The sequence below is a fragment of the Symphalangus syndactylus genome, chromosome 19 (assembly GCF_028878055.3).
Source record: "Symphalangus syndactylus isolate Jambi chromosome 19, NHGRI_mSymSyn1-v2.1_pri, whole genome shotgun sequence".
Classification (NCBI taxonomy): Eukaryota; Metazoa; Chordata; class Mammalia; order Primates; family Hylobatidae; genus Symphalangus; species Symphalangus syndactylus.
In genome coordinates, this window is record NC_072434.2 from 83,800,893 (window position 1) to 83,813,851 (window position 12,959).

At 43.0% G+C, this 12,959-nt stretch overlaps 1 protein-coding gene across 2 annotated transcripts in view; it reads left to right on the forward strand.

Annotated features, from left to right (window-relative positions):
- The first annotated feature begins 3,258 nt into the window (after positions 1-3,258).
- The window catches only part of CHRM3 (cholinergic receptor muscarinic 3), a 530,923-nt gene continuing 521,222 nt past the window's right edge, over positions 3,259-12,959 (forward strand). Inside the window, exon 1 of one of the 2 annotated variants that reach the window (XM_063614021.1) lies at positions 3,259-3,318. The gene's annotated coding sequence lies outside the window, so the exon portion shown is untranslated. The remainder of the gene's footprint in view (positions 3,319-12,959) is intronic. The other variant, XM_055233475.1, reaches the window with a different exon arrangement.

The following is a 12,959-nucleotide window of genomic DNA, read 5'->3' on the forward strand; positions in this document are numbered from 1 at the left end:
AAATCATGCCTCTGGACACATGCAGCCTAGCAATTCAGCAAACGAACTGAGAGGAATTGCCACACACACTTCCGGTGCTGCCTCTCAGTACTCACCTCTCTGTCACCTTGTTTACCTACAGAAACCTTAGTTACTTTATATAGCTCCAAGCTCTTGAGCTATATGCCCTCTGCTCAGTGAAACTGTAGCTCTCTGCTTATTCTCAACCTCCCAAAACTTCTGCTGAAAACAATTTCCCCGAGGAAAAATAATCCATGGAAATGGGCTCATTCCATGTGCCTCCAGTTACTCCAAATTGCAGCACTATGTTGGTTGCAGTTCAGAAGTTAAAAAATGTTGTTTATATAGTTTTTCCAGGTTTTATAGCTATTTTATGGTAGAAAGGCAAGTGAGTGCTATTAGCTAATTGTCCAAACCAGAGTCTTGTTTCATAATTGAATAAATCCTTTGCTTATCTTGTGTATTTTTTAAAACAAACCTAAAATATAGGATTTCTAAGTATTTTCCAGTTCTAGCTGATTTCCTTCATTTTAGACCAAAATCCAAAGGTAAATACTCTTTGGTTTCTGATTTTTGGCATCTTGTAAATAAGCCTTGCCTCCAGTTTGGTTCATTCTCAAATCTATTAAGTATCCCACTTATTTTTTCCTCTGAAATATAATTTGATAAATCTGCTGAATGATTGGGCACCAAGGTCAGTACCAATACCTTATTCAAGCCCAGCATGAATCCACTTACCAAGAAACTGGGGGCAACTCTGTCTAAACTGTAATTTGTTTGATACAAACATGCAATGTACATTTACTTTGTCCATAATGATAATGGGAAGGTTGGCTGAAATCAGGAAATACTGTATTATGAGTTTAGTGACTATTTACAAGTGGAAATGAATTTAATCTGGTATGATTTATTTTACTAAATTGTAGCTGCTTCCTTTTCTTTTCTCACTAGTCACAAATGATTTATTTCAGGATCTTCTCCAGAACATTGCCAGAGGCCAGTCTCAAACTTAACCATTGTATACATACCAGAATATTTTCATTAAAAATAACTTTTGTCTTTCTCTGAAAACTACATAATCACTACTTGTCCATTCTTTAGGTCCTTGCCTCCTGTTCTTTATGGATCAATATTATCAAATATTATCAAAGCTACTCCTGTTCCCACAGGCAAATAACAATTCTATGTACTGGGAAAGATATTAAACCTGAATAAATGTTCCTCTTACTAGCTATATAATGGACAATTAAATTATTCCTTGAAATTCCTTTCTCCTTTAGTACACAAGGATAAAATACTCATTTGATTGTTTTAAAGATTAAAGAAGTATCTGAAAGTAACTGTTATATTTTCTTCTGAGAGGTATCCCAATAAAAAGTCTACAATATTGATATTATTATTACTATTCTAGTATCCTGGATGCAATTTACCTAAGCCTGGATATTTTAATTAATATTTTCCCATCATGATCTCAATCCTCTCTATGCAAAGTTTAGTCTCTTCTCTCCTAAAGATTGTTCTACCTAGAGGAGAATATAGATTCAGAAAGGAATTCATATACTGGTGTTTCTCTAATCTCTTAGCATTAATTAATTTTTCAAAGAGCTCTAGCTCTTCCTATTTATCTTCTTGCTCCAAATAGAATTAAAATCATTTGCTGCCTTTAATATTGCTAAATATTTCATTTCATACTACGCTTCAATTTCTTGCTTTCTTTTTTCTTGTTATCTTCCTCCTTCCTTCCTTTTTCTTTTTCTTCTTTTTCAGTTATCATTGTTATGCTTGTCGTTTCTTGTGAGATTCCTCTGTCATCTTTCCTTACATGCTTTTTAAACAAAACCTCGAGAGTGCCATGGGACAGCCTCACTGGTATCTTTGCAAATTTGCTATCTCTCTACTTTTTCCTTACATAGTTAGCTGGCAAGTACATAATAACCTTCTCTCTCTCTCTCTCTCTCTTAGATTTTCCTTCCTTTTCAGCTTTAAAAGCCTGGCTAGCAATGTTATACCTTTCATTTTATTTTCTGATTTAAAAAAGTGTGTGTGTGTGTGTGTGTGTGTGTGTGTGTGTACGCGCGCGCGCGTGCGCGTGCCCGTCAGTGTCTTCTTCATGGATGCTTGTCTCATTTTCTCCCAAGGTGTAACTGTCCAGGGAGGGAAAAGTCAAGCCGTCCTCTACTACACTGCTCTGCAGAAAGAGACTCACTAAATGTCAAAAAGTAGATGCGTCAGACTGCTCCCTAGAGAAAGGTTTGCCATGGAGTCGTATATTGTAACTGAGCTGAAGTTCACTCATCGATAAGTTGTGCCCAAGGTATCGAATTCCTTCCAGTACTTCTAAGCAGTCCAGGCAAACCAATTTAAAAGCGAACACAACAAAACTAACAGACCGGCAAAATCTATCCTTGAAGAGCCGCGGGAGGCACAATTTGGGAACAGGTGAGGCCATGCTGGGTGGCTGAGGTCCCCCTCTCTCCTGCTTGGTGTCCCGCTTTCAGCCAACCCACCCCAGGAGTACCCTGGGATCTCCTCGCCCCCTGCCAGGCGGAGAACGAGGAGCCCAGCGGGCACGCGGGAATGGAGCTAGGCGCCGGCAGGGCAACTGGGCATGCTCAGAAGCCGGGCAGGTTTGGGTCTCAAGCAGGCAGCCTGTGCATTACACCAGCTCTCTCAGTCCGGGGAGGAGGAGGAGCAGGAGGAACGCGAGGAGGAAGGAGAGGAGGAGCGGCCAGCAGTAGCCACGACCGCCACCACCAGGCAGAGGAAGAGTTCGTGGGGAGGAAAAGACCTCTCCTCCCCCTTGGAGCGCCTTCTCTCTGCTTTTGGAGAAAGGGAATACACGATAAAGAAGGAGACGGAAAGAAGAGAAAAAGTGAGGCGGGAGACAGAGGGAAAAGGGCGTGAACAGAAAGGGCCGGAGCGTGCAGGGGAGCCCAGGGCGCGGGGGCGGCACTGCCGAGCCGGGAGCGCTGCCGCTTAGGCAGGTGCCGCGGCCGCTGCCCGGAGGCGGCATGTGACGCGCGGCCGCAGCTGCCCGCGGGCGGAGCGCTCTCAGACCCGGGAGCGCACACCGCGGGGCCATCGGTGCCATCGCGAATCTCCAGGATTCTCGTCAGTCCGCCGGGGCGGCAGCAGCTCTTCTGGGAAGACGGGAGATGAACCGAAGGGCGGCTCCGGGCAGGGGCGCGCGATCCTAAGGACAGTCGCTCCCTGAACGCTGAGCCAGAGGAGACCAAGGGAAGGTGGAGCGGACGCCACCCGCGCACCGGGCAGGCGCGGAGACCGGCGTGGGACAGCCACCTGGAGCGCAGCTGCCAGGTAGGGACGGCGCCCGCCACCCAGGCGCTGGGCAGAGAGGGTGGCGGTAGCGGCTTACCTGGTTCCTTGCCTTATCTCGTTGAGAAAGGAGGAAAAAGTTTTCGGCGCGGGTAGGAGAGGTCTTGTGTTTGGAGTTCAAAGAAGGGGCTGACGAGGGACGAGAGAGGCTGTTGATTTGGGGAGGATGGGGGCACTTGAATTCCGACAGCGCGATCTGGTGTGGAGTTGGGGTTCTGGGACTGAGGGTGGGGAACGCCCGCTGGCACCCAAGTGCCCCGAAAGGGACGGGAATCATGCGAGCGGTGGCGGGGAGAGAGCCGGGGACGTCCCACCCCGCTCTGCCTCGCTTCGATTCTCTCTTCCCCACTGCCGGATCTGAGGCTCCAAAGTGCCCAAGCATGAGGAGCTACTGGGCTCGGGGTGTGTTTGTGAGCGCACTCGTATGTTGAGCGTTTGTCTCCCATCTCCCCATTTGGTTTCCTGTCATTTCTAAGAAGGCTAAAGCTGGCACCCGCCAACCTCGCAGTGGGGCCGCAAGTTCGGCTTGCATTTCAGGGGGCGAAAAGGCAAATTTGGCACTTGGAGTAACACTTGGGAGAAGGTACCTAGCCTAGTGCACATCTTTACTGACCCGGGGAGAGTCTGCACTCGCGAGGCAGCAGCCGCTGGACTGCACCGGTTCTCCTCTTTGGAACACTTCCTCAGCATAGCCTCTTAATAGCGAGGTTAATTTTTGCGTGTTTTTAAACGGCGGAGGCGGGCGGACAGTTGACTCCAGCAGCAGAATTCACTTGTCTACTTCGCGGTGTGCGTGTTGGAATTGAGATCCTGTTCTGCATGCTTGTGCGTGTGTCCGACTCTCCTTGCACGCATTTGGAAGTGGTAGAGGCAGCAGGGATTTGGGAACTGCATCCATATTGATAGGTTTCAAGAATGCAAACCTTCATTTGTCTGCAAGTGTTACTGGAACCTGCCCAAAGGCTGCAAGGATATGTCCCCTCGATCTCCGCCCGTGTCCGTGTTTGCAATGTGAAAGGGCGGCCCTCTTTAGGACAGAAATGTATTTATCAAAGCGATGTGTGGTTAAGAACACCGGTTATTTCACAATATGCTTTGCACAGACTTTTCCTTTCTCTCTTGCCCTCTGAGTTCCAAGACAGATAACCTGTCCTCTCCCCCTATTTTGACCTTTGTAGGTTATTATTTGAAAAATAATTTTTAACTGGGTGCAGTGATTATATAGTCCAGATAATTTCATATTGTGAGGTCGTTATATTGCGTGAACCATCCATCATTATTTCCTGTGTTTAAAACAATGCCCATGTATTTACTTAAGAGAGACGATGCATAAGAACCTATAGTTGAGAAAGGGGAAAGCTAAACCTAGAGCAGATACCTGCATATAGGCAGTATTGTAGTGGTAGCACGTTAATGAAAAACTAAGGTATTTCTGTTCCAAATATTGTGGGATAGACGAGGTGTTGAGTGCACCCTCTTGTTATAAGAGCTGATATTCCGAAGTATACATGTGCAAGGAACATGCCTGCTTCTTCAGTGTGCATTCCAACATGCCACAGAAATGTGGTTTACATCATAGCTTCTACTGCCGAATAGTCTATCTTTAGATTTTGTTTACATGGTTTGTCTCAATTAGCTTAATACATAATTAGCTATTGTTGGGCTAGAAAGCACGTTATTTTTGTAGTGGTTTCCATATGGAAATATAACTTTCGCTTTAATTACTAATTTAAAAATAATGACATTGCCGGTCTGATTTAGAATGTTTCTCTAGGTTGGGGGGTATTATGAGATTGAATGTAGCATGAAAATAGCAATGTCGAAATATTGTTTTTTAAATAACGTTGGGTCATTATTCAAATGAACATGATAGTTGAAAAAGAAAATGAGATAAAAAGTAGACTTTGAAAAATCTTTATAAATTTTTTGTGTGGAAAATTATTGTAAGGGAAAAATGTAATTTGGGAAAAGGAGCAAATGTGGAATTGGTCAAGTTTTAAAGAAAGAACAAGTGTTATAATGAGTAGTTCTGTATTAAACCTACATTTAAGCTTATTTAGGAAAGTTTGCTTTAAAATTTAGAGAAATGTATGATGAATATTCAGTACCCTATTTTTATTCTGGGGTAGGGGGAAGTAAAATGTCACTTCAAAAGTATTATTTACTTCTGAAGATTATTTAGGCATGTGTAAAAGTTCTTTAGAGTGTACCTTCTCATTTTTTCCTTATAAAGACAAATGATTTATTTTCTTAACAAAGAAAATTTGTTATTTTAAATTAGAGTATGTAAAAATATGAAGTTCTTTTAATGATATTTTAGCCTTTAATTGCAGGCAACCTGTTGAAAGTGAGCATGGAAAAAATGTGAAATTGGCAGACATGGAATTTCTTACATTCGCACTTGTAAATTGAATAGACAGAAAGTTAAACGATATGGTGAAAAGCAAAGTTGCCTTATGTATTTGTAAATTATAAAGTAATTTTTTTTTAGATTTTTAGTTAAAATCTCTGTCATTTTCACAGCCAACATATTGTTCTTGCCTAATAACTTTGTTAACATTGGCAAGCTCAGTTGCTTACTGCTAAATGGCCTGGATGATTCCAGTGTGACTATTAAGAAATTGGGTCTTGTTTGCAGTGCTGGGAAGTTTATATTGGGAACAGCTGTGGTGTAGTGGCACTTTAGATAGGAGATGAATGAACCATGAATCATATGAAGATGGAGACTCTGATCAGTATGCAGAGAAGTGTATCTGTCCTTCACTTATGGAACCTGATTTTATATTATATGATGACTAATAGCATTATTCTCACAGTGTGATTTTGGAGGATCAGTGAGTAACTAGAGATGCTGTCTTTCATGTTTGTGAATTTAAAATGTATTCTCCTTACATAAGACTATTGTGAAAGGTATCTATGGGCTTAATGAAATTGTAATCAAATCCCTCTACCATGTTTACTTTTAAAAGTTAATCAGCATAATAAAATGTGCCTTTATGCTTAATTGTTTAATATAGTGTTTTCCTAGATGCAATATATTTTTCATCTATAAAATTCAGCAAGTCCAGCGGAAGCCCTGTTCTGAAAAATTACTAGCCTTTCAGAACTTTGGAATAAAATTTCAACATCAATGGAAAGTTTTGATTTTATGAAGAGATAATCTAATGTATATGACAGGAGGCAAAATCAGTTAAATTAGAAGTTAGTTTCTGGTATCTGAAAGGCCCTATCTTCTCCATTAGGGAAGATACCTTTGTTTAGATCAAATGCTAAGCAGACACTTTCTTCAAATCACTCATCACTACACTGCTCCCTCTGCCCACCCTCCACGGAGAGGGTGTGCAGGTATGAAAGGCTTCCCTCACTTTTTTTTTTTTTTTTGAGATGGAGTCTCACTCTGTCGCCCAGGCTAGAGTGCAGTGGCATGATCTTGACTCACTGCAACCTCCGCCTCCCAGGTTCAAGCAATTCTCTGCCTCATGAAAGGCTTCCCTTTTCATCAGTTAACTAGCACCTGGAGAGCTCTGTTAGCCTGCTACCTTCCCTCGCAGTTGCATGCCCCAGACAGTATAGATCTCCATTAGTGTTGTCTTCAACGCAAGAAATAAAAATAATTTTGGTCTGGGCACAGCGGCTCATGCCAGTAATGGCAGCACTTTGGGAGGCCAAAGCAGGAGGATTACATGAGGCAAGGAATTCAAGATCAGCCTGGGCAACATAGCCAGACCCCATCTCTACAAAAAATGTAAAAAGCCAGGCGCCAGGCATGGTGGTGTGCACCTGTATTCCTAGCTACTAAGGAAGATGCAGTGGGAAGATAGCTTGAATGCAGAAGTTCGAGACTGCAGTGAGTTAGGATCGTGCCACTGCTCTCCAGCCTGTACGAGAGACTGAGACTCTGTCTCAAAATAACCATCATCATAATAGTAATTTTGGTTTGGTGAAGCAATTGAAAATATTAAACCATAATGTGGCTTATATGATAACTGTGTGACCTCAAGCATTTCGTTCCCCACTGTACACTTGAAGACCATAGTAGTTGCCCTGTCCATACCATGGATTGGTTTTGAGAATCCAATGCATGTGGATGTGCTTTTTGAACAAACTCTGAAATGCAGTGCTTGATTGGAACCCAGAGCCCTCTCAGTACACCATGATGGACAGCACTGAGCGCCAGTATGTAGTGGCCCTCTGGCTCAGTTTTTGGCCTCTGTGTGTTGTTTTCTATCCAGACGTTTTGGCAGCTTGCAGATTCCCCAGCCTCTGGCAGGCTCTCCCCTTTAGGCTGGCGATCTGCATTCTCCCACCTGTTGGAACTTCCCGCTCATCCCCTCCTGAAGGCCAAGGACTCTGGCTGACGTGCACCTTCTTAGCTTCCTCTGCTGAGGCTGCAGCTGCAGCTTGCCACATTGACACAGACCTAAGGTCCAATAGTGATGACAGGAAGTCAACAGAAGGAATATTCTGAGCGCCTGCCAGCTTCTCACCAATTGTGCCAGTTCATCCTGAAGCCATCCGGAATATGAACACTTTGAGAAAAACAATGGTGGCCAAAAATTAAAAACAAAAAACAAAAACCAATTTGACAAACAGTAGCTGGCAGATGCCTTGTGGGCTTTGAGACGTTGCCTTTCCAAGCCTGCTCTGCATGCGACTGAGGAGCCTGGCCCTTCTCATTCTACAACCAGTGCAGAGTCTGTCCTAACCCTAGTGAGCTTTAGCAATTCCCATGCCCCCCTCACCTCAGTTTCTCTAACTCCCGTCATATTTACCATTTCATAGGACGAGGATTTTACTGAGTTTTCAATTTGCACTTTCAGTACTGGATTTAATGTCTGGCCTGGGAAAATTTTAGCTATGACCTTGGCAGTCAGCCTCGCCCTTGCCAAGAACTTCTCTCCAGGAGCAAGACCCCTCTCTTTCTATTCTGTCTCCGATTCAATCTCAGTGTGACAAACCCTTGGACCTAAGGCACAGCTCCTGTCCTGACAGTGCATCACTTCCGCCTGAAACTTGTAGTGCCCAGTTCCACTTGACAAATAAATTCTCCTTGTCTGTCATTGTTGGCAGGATCAAATCTCAGTTCTCCACACCTCTCCCAAGCAATGTAATTTGAGTGGCTGACTATCCACTACAGAATTAATCCTTCATTAGGTCATTTGTTTTAGCCCAGCCCTAGCCTGCTTCCTGTCCCCACTGTTCCCTTGAAATTTGGCATGCCAGCTGAGCCATGACATCGTCTACCTTCTGTCACCTCTAGCACAGGAAGTGGTGCTAATGTAGACATCCTGGTTCAGGCAGGATATCCGCCAACTACTGCTGTTCAGATAAAATTCAGGTGAGTTTAAACCAAGGTAAAATACTTTCAGCCTGTTTTGGAGACAGTCCCCAGAGAGAGGGGCTGCCAAGTGTGTACTTCCCTGCATTTATGGCTGCGAAATGTTTTGGTGCTCTTCTACCGAAGCCTTCTAATTTATCACAGGTAGCTATGGCTATAGACGCAGATACATATAAAAATATTCTGTCACTAAACTGTAGGAAAAAGGAGCTGCTCACAGCCTTTGTCTACATTTTTTAAGACTTGTCACTTTGGAGTACATTTTCTCCCACTAGAATTGCCCATGGGATCCAGACTGGAGAGAAACCTGGTTACTGCTAACTGTTAATACATACAGGCCAATTCTTGCCCACAGCCATTTGACATTCCATCGAGCTAGCTCTCACTTCCGTTGAACCCTAATCCAGTGGTATTTTATAGACTCACAATCCATATAAATTTTGGCTGAGCATAGTGGCATACACCTGTAGTCCCAGGTACTCAGGAGGCTGAGGCAGGAAGATCACTTGAGGCCACGAGTTCAAGGTTACAATGTGCTATGATTGCACCTGTGAATAGCCACTGTACTCCAGTCTGGACAACATAGCAAGACCCCATCTCTTCAAGAAAAGAAAGAAAGAAGGAAAGAAAGAAAGAAAAAAAGAAAGAAAGAAGGAAGGAAGGAAGGAAGGAAGGAAGGAAGGAAGGACGGACCCATATAAATATTAAATATTATTGGGTTTTGGGCTTCAAATTGACAATATTTTTGATGATTATATTTAAATATATATGCATAGTCATTTAAAAATGTTATTGAACACAGTCTTTTTTGTGATTTTTCAATTCTCTTAGTGCAAAATAGTCTAAAAGCACAACTTCTGTTGTGGGAGGTCTCTCAAACGATTTACATTGAAAAGAAGTTCTCATACTTGAAATAAATGTGATGATCCTCCTGCCGTGTTTCCTGTGCTTTCTCACATGCCCGATAACACATGCCACATGCAGTAGCTTGTGTGAAGGGAGAGATGATGGGAATCTGGGATGGCATGATGTTTCTTTATATGGAGTCCTCCTTTCTTCTCTCCTCACCCTAGATCCTTCCCATCACACAAGGACCAGCCAAACTCTTCCAGCTTTCCTTGAGAGCAGCTATCATTCTGTTTTCCCTGTGATTATTTTAAATCCCTTGATTCATTTGGATGTTAGAAACTGAAAATTGGTCTGACTAAACAACTACAAATCACTTCCCTCTACTCTGAATACTAGTGGCACTTACCATTTTTAATATAAAATTTGATGCTCAAGGATAACCCAGGTAGTATTTATTTTGATTCTCTCCAAAGAATTTACCTTCATGAGAATATATAAGTAAATACATAATAAATACATGTTTGAGTAGAATGAGTAAATGACTCAATCACTCCATCTATCTACCTATCAATTATCTATCTCTTTATATCTAATCCACCTATGTTCATTTACGTAGGAGTTGTACATACATCCGTTATCACATCTTTCATATCAGTATCATCTAATGTGCAAAGTACCATGGACATTCTGTTTTGGATACACAGTAAGTCAAGGGCTCTGCTTTTTAGGAGCATATGATCAATGTGAGTGTAGCTAAACAAATCTGGGCTGGAAGGGGATGTTAGATGTTGCATGAATTTCTTAGGTTTTAATACAGAAGTTTATTCTTTTACAATTCTGGCAGCCAGAAGTCTGAAATCAAGGTGTTGGCAAGACTGCACTTCCTCTAAAGACCCTAGGGGAGAACCCTTCCTTTCTTCCTTCAGCTTCTGGTAGCTACCTGCATTCCTTGACTTGTGAGCGTATCATTCCAATCTCTGCTTCTGTGGTCATGTTGGCTCCTCCACCTCTTTCCCTGTCTGTCTCCTCCTGTATATGCTTGTCTTATACGGATATGTGTGATTGCAATGAAGTCCCAGCCAGAAAATCTAGGATAAGCTCCTTCTTTCAAGAGCCTTAACTTTATCACATCACATCTTTTGTCATATAAGGTAATCACAGAACCTGGGGATTAGGAGGTGGGCACATCATTTGGAGGGACCACCATTCAGACCACTGCAGATGTCATTAATGAACAACTTTTGGCTTTGGATCTCTCCCTTGTGTTAAACTGTGCAGTCTGTATGTTTGAGAAATTAACACTCACCAGGGGGGTCATTCCATTTTCACAGAGCACTGAGATGCAGATCCTCTTTATATTGAGCCAAAAATCTAATTCTCACTGTACTTGTTTGCCTTCTTCATAATACTGAGAATTATGATGAGAACGCTTCTGATCTTTCTTCCATAAGAAAATCTTTAAAGTTGAGAAGTTTAAAGTTATTTCAACCTGGTCCTATGTGCCACTTCTAAATTTTCATGATCTTTCTTAACCTTTTCAATTACACTCACTGAACAGCAATCACACTCCCCTAATCTCACTACCCTCTGACTTTAAATCTTTTGACTCCTCTCATCCACCTTCATGAGGTTTATAGCAATGACTTTTCCAAAGTCATCTGTAACCTCTTAGTCATAAAACAGGTAGCCCTTCCTTGTCTGTCCTGGTTAATCTCTTAGTAAGCCCTTTAAACTCCCTTAATTTTCAGAGAATTATACCTCCCTAGCTCTCTTCTCTCCTTTGGTTCTTTTCTCTCCTTCCTCTTCCCCACCCTCATCTTCTGCAGAGTGTAGGGTGCTCCAGCAATTTCTCCCTGGTTGACTCCCATACTCTTCCCCTGCCTCTCCTTTTGTACCTGCCTCTGTCTTCACGGTTTCAAATACCCTTTCCATGTGGGTCACACTTATTTGCTCATCTCCAAGCCTCACTTGGCTTCAGTAAGGAGCATTTCCATGTGCTTGCTGGATAGCACAGCCTTCCCCTCCTTCCTCATCCTGTTCCCCTCCTGGGGTTCCTATTTCTATGAATAGCATGACAATCCTACAGCTCAAACGTTATGAATAAATCAAGTACTCTCGATTTATTCTCTTCCCTCACCTCCCACATTTAGCCAGGTACCGAATTCTAATGATTCAACCAAGTAAGATCTCAACCTTCTTGGCTACTTTCCCCTCCTGCTATCCATATCTTAATTCATCATTTCTGCAACTTTAATGTGCATTCAGATCGCATAGGGATCTCGATAAAATGCAGACTCTGATCCATGAGGGCTGGGTTGGGGCCTGAGAATCTGCATTTCTAACCAGCCTTCAGGTGATGCAGATACTGCTCCTCTGTGCTTGGACCACACTGAGAAGAAACGCTTTATGTTTTAGCTTTATATCTTTTCTTAGTCTCTGAGCTTCCCAGATGATCTCATTGACCATATTATTGCTTTTGATCCATTTTACACAGATTACTGTTATTGAAGACCAAATGTGATCATCTTTCTCCTACCCTCGAACACCTTCTTTGACATCCCCTTCCATTACCTGTCCAATAAAGACTAAACGTCTCGCATCAACTTCACCCTGTTTCATGGCTTGGGTTTGCATGTTGAGTTCAGTCTCGAGTCTCAAGGTCGCCCTTCACTTTACCCTGGTACTTGCTGTTGCAGGCATCCTCATCCTCTGCCACGTTCTCTTGCTGCGTAGGATGCCCTGGCTGCCACATCATCAGTGATCCAAATTTTAGCAATTTGTCAAGGACCACTTGAAACGAATTCATCTTCTGTTACTCTATCAGAATCTCACTTTTATCCCTGATTACATTCATTCTTGGTTTTAATGTGTGTGTGCCACAAATTGTTTCAAATATCAGACTGTGAACTCCTTGAAAGATGCTGTGTTTTGTTGGTCTTTGACTGCTTTCAAGTATCTAGTGCAGAGTCTTCTTCATAAATGCTCAATATGCACATTCACATATAAAATATGTAAATAGGCACAGTGGCTCACTTTGGAAGGCTGAGGTGGGAGGATTGTTTGAGGCCAGAAGTTGAAGACCAACCTGGGCAACTTAGCAAAAACACATCTCTACAAAAATTATTAAAAATCAGCTGGATTGGCTGGACGCGGTGGCTCACGCCTGTAATCCCAGCACTTTGGGAGGCCGAGGCGGGCGGATCAGGAGGTCAGGAGATCGAGACCATCCTGGCTTAACACAGTGAAACCCCGTCTCTACTAAAAATACAAAAAATTAGCCGGGCGAGGTGGCGGGTGCCTGTAGTCCCAGCTACTCGGGAGGCTGAGGCAGGAGAATGGCGTGAACCCCGGGGGGCAGAGCCTGCAGTGAGCCGAGATCGCGCCACTGCACTCCAGCCTGGGCGACAGCGAGACTATGTCTCAAAAAAAAAAAAAA